The sequence below is a fragment of the Topomyia yanbarensis genome, chromosome 2, assembly GCF_030247195.1.
Source record: "Topomyia yanbarensis strain Yona2022 chromosome 2, ASM3024719v1, whole genome shotgun sequence".
NCBI lineage: Eukaryota > Metazoa > Arthropoda > Insecta > Diptera > Culicidae > Topomyia > Topomyia yanbarensis.
In genome coordinates, this window is record NC_080671.1 from 274,008,007 (window position 1) to 274,016,689 (window position 8,683).

At 38.0% G+C, this 8,683-nt stretch overlaps 1 long non-coding RNA gene across 1 annotated transcript; it reads right to left on the reverse strand.

Annotated features, from left to right (window-relative positions):
• Window positions 1-4,366: 4,366 nt before the first annotated feature.
• LOC131679159 (uncharacterized) lies at window positions 4,367-5,902 on the reverse strand. Its single transcript, XR_009303807.1, has 3 exons — window positions 5,684-5,902; window positions 5,431-5,609; window positions 4,367-5,242 (listed from the first exon to the last, which is right to left on the reverse strand). It is a non-coding gene; the product is annotated as an uncharacterized LOC131679159 (long non-coding RNA).
• Between the last annotated feature and the right edge of the window lie 2,781 nt (window positions 5,903-8,683).

Consider the following 8,683-nt stretch of genomic DNA (forward strand, 5'->3'; position numbering starts at 1 on the left):
CAAACAGATGCTGCCCAAACTGTTATCTGTATGCTTAACAAGTTCATCAAGGGTGGCGATTTCTTCATTATGTATAACTAGAGAAATAGAGAATGAGATGAGTCGTTCGCTTATGAGTCGTTCTTCGCCGGTTTTATTCTGGGAGAGCACAGAGAGCGGTTTGTGGGACGGCAAGTCAGTTCATTTTCATTCGTTCGCCTAAAAATCGGTCCGAGAAATTCTCTAAACGGCTTTGGGTCATATTCAGTTCATTCGCTTTGAAGAGAATTGAGAACTACCGTTCTTTTAAAAAGAACTTCCGTTCGCTCATTCTCTTCAAAGAACCAGTTCACTTCAACCGTTCGCGAACGAATTGCCCATCTCTAATGCTTTCTATGACATTTGGCACATAATCTTTTCGACTGGCAGTCGGTCACGCGATGGCCACGACGCAAACAATTGAAACACACGTTTTTTTCTCGCGCTTTCTCCAGACGTTCGCCAACAGAAAGGTTGTTGAAAATTTGGCACTTAAAAGTCAGTTGATTACAATCACAGAATTCACAGCGTAGCTTAGATATTGGGGGAACTGTTGCCGCATTGACTTTTGCTAGTGGTTTGCTCATTTTTGACGAACTTCGCAGTTGCTTTGGATGCTGACTTTCGCTCGGTGCATCGCATCGCTCCAACACTGAAACAAGGTCCTTCAGGAATCTTATAGTAGTTTCATATGATGGTAATTCTCCTTTTTTCAAGGTTGATTCCCATGCTTTATTGTTTCTTCGTCTAGAGCTTGTGCAATCAGCACAATTTGCTCCGAAATTCCGGTGAATTCCTGTCCTAGAAATTTCAGATTCTCGATGTGACTGGTAGCTTTCTCGACCAAAGTTCTATGCTCGATATGGCTTTCCTTGCCACACTTTTTGATTCCCAAAAGGCCACCAATATGTAGATCGATGAGTCGTCTTTTGTCTTCATATCTTTCTTCGAGCAATTTCCATGCGTGCTCTTAGTTACCGTCGCTAATGGTTTTGGCATCTATTAGCCCGGCAGCATTTCTAACTAGAGCTTTCTCTAAATGGTATAGTTTTATTCGTGGCGATTCACTGGACTTATCCACCACGTCCCGAAACCTAACTTTGAACTTCTCCCACTGCTCATAGCAACCATCGAACGAAGGAATGATACGAGGGAGAGATTGCTATATGATTACCGGTTGGTTTCTGGAAGTTGAATCCGGTACATTTATTGAAATGTTCTCGAGCCAGGTTTCGAGAAATAAAGACACTTCATCATGCAGAGCATCAAATTCTAAATAGTGTTGGTCGTGCTCCTCACGTTCGTCAGGGGAGAGTTGTTCAACAATGCGCTGATGTACGTCATTAAATTCTGCATAAACGGCTTCTATTTTTTTTTCAAATACACTTTCACTTGCGGTTGGTTCAACTCTGGTTGGTCCCCATTCATTAGAGCATTTCGAATTCTTGTGACTTTTCCTTGAGCTGTTCCTCGGAGGTGAATAAGAGCCCCAAGAGCAGCAGCGTTATCATCTTCGCTATTGGCATCCTTCTTCTTCACTGGTGTCTTTTTGCCGGCGTTCTTTTTGTCGGCATTTTTAATCACTTTTTCACTTGCTAGTCAATTGTCACTGTTGCATTCAACGAACGTGTTCGAACACGTATTTTACCGAACCAACAAGTCTTTTGCACTTTTTACTCACGACGCGATATGTTTATACACGTCAGTGCAGTAAATTTTCAATTCATTCGTTTGAAATTGAGCAAACAAAATAATTCAATTTGCCATGGCAACAACAGTATTCATTCAACATTTATCGGCCTCTTAGCTGATTTGGCAGATTGAAATATTTCATTCATTTGTGTTATGCTTCGCTCTCACAGTGTCATTCATTGGAATGAATTAGGTTTCATTTGATATGCTATTAACGCGCACTTCGCAATTTGACATTGTCAATTGAGAATATCAGTTTCCCGTTTGATCAGGTGAACGACTCAATCGAAATTTACGTTTAAAAATGAACAGTGGAAAAAGGAAAAATGTGGATGCTAAAAAATTTTCCGAAAAAGCAATTCAATTTATCCGAAAAGATGGTGAACGGGCTTTTTGTCGGATTGATGGAAATGACTGTACGTACAATCAGTCTAAGTTGGATGTCGGAAACTTCATTCGGCATTTTCGATCAAGGCACTCAAATCTAGCGGTAGAACATGGTTTGATGAAAGATAAATCAACTCAAACGAAAAAACCTCGGAATATTGCAAAGAAATCCGTGGCGATCGATAAACAGCTATTAGTTGACTCGGCAGTAAAACTCGTTGCTTACCATCATCTCCCACTGTCTTGTTTCCAATGGGAAGGTTTGAGGCAGTTGCTAGACCCGTTGTCCGCAGCTGTTGGGATAACATTGAATCGGCGTAATGTTACGGGGCATGTGGAGAAAGCAGCCGCTCAAATGCGACCAGCCATGTCCATCGAAATGAAAACAAAATTGCTAAGTCTAATGATCGACTCCGCATCTCGGTTGAATCATCATGTCCTCGGGATTGGAGTGCAATTTGCTATTGGAGACAAGATCGTTACAAGGACTTTAGGTGAGTTTCACTAAATTAACATTATTTCTCGGTGATTGTAGCGAAGTTTTTTGAAGGCATGATTGAAATTAAAGATCGTCAAACTGCTAGCTTCCTAAAATCAAAAGTACTTGAGCTATTGGCTCGATACTGCATCAAATTGAACCAGATATTTGCCGTCACCGTCGACAATGGTGCGAACATGCTCGCCTGCGTAAGACATCTGAAAGATGAGTTTGAAAAGTCAATGATAACGATGTTGCCTGAAGATGACGAAGAATTCACTAACAAAATTGCCGAGGACGTGGCCGACAAAATTTCAAATGAGTTTCACGATCAGGAACGTGATAATTTGAATCTTATCAGATGCGCTGTTCACACATTACAGCTGGCGATTCTCGATGTCATTGATAAAAGTCATCCTATGGTAAAACAAGTAACGTAGATTGCCAAACGATGTAAAAATGTAAAATACAAAACAAACTTTGATTACCACAAAGCAACATACCCTCCCGTATGGTGTCAAACTCGTTGGGGCGGAATTTTTAAAATGCTAACAAGTTTTAATGAACAAAAAAATTTCTTCATTCAGTTGGAGCAGGAGTTCCCCGAGCTCGGTAAGTTTAATTTGATAATGCTATAATTTATAATTGCTTTAAAATCATGCCGGAATGATACTATCACGTGAGATTAATTATGAAATATTACAATAATACGCTTCAGAAATTTTCCGCTCGCTGTAATAAACAAATGATTTTTTACACCGGTAACATAAACAGTACCTATTTTATTTCTGTAGAAGATTCATGTTTTCATACAGATATTTCATCCAGTTGGGAGTTCATCAACCAATATACTGAAGCTTTCAAACCGGTATTCATATGCACTAAAAACCTACAAGACGCTCACATGTCTCTCAACGATTTCTACATGGAGTGGTTGATGACCATACGCGAGGTGCGGAAGGTGGAAAACAATCCGTATACCCTAGATCTGGTAACCTCATTAACAAGACGACTCACGAATCTTAAATGTTCAATGGCCTTTAAAATGGCTTTATATATGGATCCTCGGTTTTCGTACATAAACTCAACATTATTCGCCGCCGAAGAAAAGGAACAGATACAGGTAGGTATTGTACATACATACTAAACACTATATGATGTAACTGATCTGACGTCAGTGTTGATTGTTAAATTTTGTAATTTACAACGATTCATTGTTCGAACATGGGAACGAATAAAACAATTGAATGCAGAGAACAACAATGAATCTACTGTTCTGTCCAACACGAGTGATAAAATTGACGAAAAAGATGATTTCATCACTGAAATGTTTGGTGGTACTCTGGGTGCTCCAAGCAGTTCGAATTCCACATTTCAACAGCAGGTCAAAACAGTCGAATTAGAAGAACGCCAACCTACGTCATACAACGTTTGGGACCACTGGGTTAAACGTAAGACTAGTCACTTTGAACTGTCTGCTGTTGCCGCTGTGGTAATGTCTGTGCCAGCTACCCAGTCAATGGTTGAAAGAGCATTCAGTGCATTAGCACTCGTTCTTTCGCCCCATCGATCCACACTAGGTGATGATACCCTGGAAAATATTCTCCTGATTAAACTAAACAGGGATGTTTATGAACAAGTTATGCCTAAGTTGTATAACTGGAACGATGCACTTCCTGAACTATCAAGCACATCATTCGTTAACTAAAAATTTTGCTTCTGCTCTAAATTTGGTAAGAATGTACTTTATATGTAATGTGATAATAAATAATAACCCAACGCCAATTTTGTAAATTTATTTTTAAACCACACTTCAATTCAAGTTTCTATTTTCAAACAATAGTTGCAAAGACCTGATTTCTCATCATCTAGTGCTCAATTGGTTTGCTACTTAGAAAAGGTTAGTCTTTCATTTCACATATTACATTTGCACAAGTAGGGTTACTGTGCCCTAATTCATGTTAGCTCCTATTTTCATCCCACCCATTTGAATACATTAGTTGGAGCATTGTCTGCTCTCTCTCTATTCAACGCATTAGGTCAAATGGTAGGATGAATGGGGGTGCGTTGTACTTGACTTTTCACTTCGCTCAAACGCGAGTATTTTACATTTTCAAAACCAGAATTTTTATGTTACTGCTTCTTAAGAACGAAGCAAGCACGCTGATACCTATTTAAACGCAATCCAATCACTGTAAGCCGAGTTACATTCGAAATAGTGTGACATTCTGACTAATGAGATAAATATGGGTTCGTCTACCCTACATGATTATGCTCGTGATTATAGCCAAACGACATTGGTTACACCGTAGTATTCTGCACTCAGAAAAAGATTCGCAGGTCAAGCTCCATCAACATTCTGTAGCAGATAATTCATTTAGCCATCATAATAAAAATAGACTTCGTGGGTGATTGTTTTGTACTTAAGAAGGAGATCTGCATTTCATAAATCAAATAGCAATCAACCAAATTTAAACATATATTTTCCACTGCTTCTACAATTAAAATTTTGACATCACGTGGAAAGATCTTCAGAGCCACCAACAACATCTCTTCAATGTTATTGTTCTGAACGAGCGAGCGCTGATCGTAGAGCGAAAATATAAGTCCGTCATCACACCACCAATGCAACAAATGACTCGTTTTTATTGAGCAGGAAATAACCAACTGAAAAAAACTAAAATGAATCCGATGTTGTTTCACTTGAGATTACAAAAGTGCGGCGCACCAAAAACAACGTTTCGCAGAGAATAACAATATTCTTCTCGATAGGCACAATGCTAACCAACTGATCGAAGGTGTTTTTCTCACCGAGTTTATGGCTCCGCTCTCACTACGGTACGATGAATACATACCTGATATCTTAATTAACTGGCCATTGACGATGCAGGTAGGTGCTCCACGCATCTTCTAATGCGCCCGTAGCAGAGGAAAAAGTCATTCTGAAATCGCCATTCGAGTTCAGAATATAAGTTGAACTGACTGTTTTTCCCGCAGTAAATGGCTACGACGAGAAGAGTCCATTCTCTAGACGCTATACAAAACAAAATAAAAAACGATCGTAAATGTTTTTGATTCGTTTAGTATGAATTTATCGTAAGTACATACCAGTTCAACTAACAAGGCCGACGAAAGAAAATTATTTTATGCTGCGAATGTTTTTGACGTTTGTTTATATTTACATTTCATAACCTTCACGCCAGGGTTGCCACTTTTACAGATATTGCTATAACATCAAAGATTTATTTTATCATTTTTAATCACAGCTTCTATGTCACAAATGAAATTTTTCTGGCATTTTCATTAAAATTGTACACAATTTTACAGATTTTTATAAATATTCCGATATTTCATAGCAGTGTTGAATATTCCACAGCGATTTTTGATTTTTTTCTGTTCTGGGCATCGCAACTGGGAATCACAACAGGTAAACCGATTTTTCACTGAAACAAATATTTCAATGTGGCATCCCTGCTGGTGGCCATGTTTGAATGTATTCATTTATGCTCATTTGACCGTGGTGCATGGTTCACTGGTGACAGGCTTGTTTTCAATTGATACCAAGCAAAGAGAATAGGAAAAGAGGCGAATAGTGTGAAGCCAAAAATACCTTATTGAACAGACCAATCGTGCAATGTAAATAAACATTACTCATGCCTGAGTTGGAGGAGATAAGTATTGTAAATCTATCAAAAAAAAAATTTGAATTTTCGTCAGAATTTAGTGCAATCGTGATTGTAAGGTGCATTCTAGAGTCTATGTATGAGTAAAAACAAGTTTTAGAATTATTTCATCTCTTTGTTTCGAAATGCACATCGTTTGATATACAAATTCAACGATCGACAAAAGGTTTGTTTTCAAAATATAATAGGAGTCATTTAAAGTGCTGCCTTTGGAAACGGTTGCCAAATTCTAGTGTTGAAATCATCGTAAAGGGAGTGTTGCCGTTTTGACTGATTTTCACTCTGCGTCTCTTTCACTATTCTCTTTGATACCAAGCAGATGAATGAATGCAAACTACATGAAACTGTTTCTCAATCGACAATGAACTCCAAGCAGTTCAGTTGAAGACGAAGGCAAAAGTCAAATGACTTTTCTGGGGCACATTGATTGTGAAGAAATCGGTTTCTCATTTTCATTATTAATTTTCATTTGAAATTGATTTTTTACCGCACTGATACACGTAACAGCAAACCAAATCGTTTCCTCTGGATCTTCGACGACTTTTGATTTCACTGATGGGATGGCTATCCGGATCGATTGGACCAAAAATGTTCGCTCACGAACACTTGATCACGCAGGAAAAAACCTCCGGGTAGAGAACCGGCGCTGCCGCTGCTGATGCTTCTCTCTCGGTGAAATTGCTCAGCGGAATATTTTTCCAACAGTCCCGTCTGGAACTGTCGACCAATGGCAGGCTGGTCTGCAAGTGGACTGTACTTCTTGCAGAGTAAACGGAAAATTTCTAAATTCAATTCTTTAAAATGGAAGGAATTTCTTATTCTTTGAATGGAAAGCTTAAACTCTATGGAATTTCTTATTTATTCTTATGTTCCGCTCGTCACAAAGGTTGAAAAACAATGAATCTCCCGCAGCAGCTACTGCGACCTTTATACATGTACGATGATGAAATGCTGCTCCGCGATTGCATCACCCTTGATGACGCCAATGATGATAGCTAGTGGAGGGGGACGGGGGTTCGGAAATGCTGCTGCTCGGTTTCTTCAGACCGTGTTCGGACTGAACAACATTCTTAGAGTGATCTGCCCCTAGGTTTAAACCCTACTTTCCCCTGATGATGCCTTCGAACGTTGCACTATGGGGAGGTATGTTACCAAAAATCGAAAACTTCATCAACTCCAATTTAATTCAATTCAATACTGAGAGTTGCATATGATTAAGGAAATGCTTGGGAATCTCAGAAAAATATTTGACTTAACTGGGAAATATGGATGAAAATTTTGAAAAGAGACATTCCACGAGTGTTTTTGAAAACTCTTCATATCTCAATTGCACTAAGGATAGCATTTTGTGAGGAAATTGCATATTCATTGTATTGTTATGAACTTTTATGAAAAATAACGGATAAAAGTCTAAAAATATCAACAAATTAGATCCAGGAAAAAAAGTTTCCAAAGACCCATCAACTCTCGTTGGGGATGTAAGTATAATGTTTCTTCTAACTTCTAGGAAGGTTTCAGTTACCTATATTTGCTCTATGCTGAGAACACTTGAATTGAAGTTTGAATGGCATTTAATTTTTTAAGTTTGAATGGCATTTAACATTTAATTGAGAAACGGTAGATAATTCAGTACATGTTTCATTTGAGTGCTCCGTATTCTACAAGTTAATTAGGGAGGATTACAATCAGAGCTAATGCATTGAGCAGATAGCTGATCTACCTACATTTTTTATCATACACACTACTATGTATCAACAAATGACACTGAGTTGTACTGAAAACTCAAATACACCTTTTTCATGATTTGTAAAAAGTTAAGCCTTGTAATTTCAAGAAAGTTCATGTTTCAGAAATAGTTTTTATGTATAGGTAGGGTTCGTCGCGGTGCGGATGTGGGCGGTAAATGGATTGTCCGCACCGCAACCGCAAAAAAATAATTAAACCGCACCGCTTACCGCAACCGCACTTTATTTACCGCACCGCACCGCACCGCGCGGTAATGCGGTATAATTTTTATATTTTTAAACATAGTGTTGAAAAATTGTGCATTTGTGTAACCATATATAATAAAATGTTATTCACACGAAATTTAACTTTAAGAGACTCCTCAGAATGTAATGTTTATGAATAAATCAACTTTTGCATTTTCTATTAAAAAAATTCCGTGCATTTTAAGGCAAACATTATATACATTCAAAAACTGCAGTAATAGGATAACTTTTATTTTAGCAACCCTTCAGTTAATTGAAAAAAATGTGGAATAAAAATGTAATAAGAAATGAAGTTGCATATTTTTTTCTTTAAATTTTCATATTTTCAATGTTTTTGGCATATGAAAATGAAATGGATGATTTTCGCATTTACGTAGTAAACCACCTTTCATTCTTAAAAGAATTTCACAAAAAAATTAAAGTCGCAATACCAG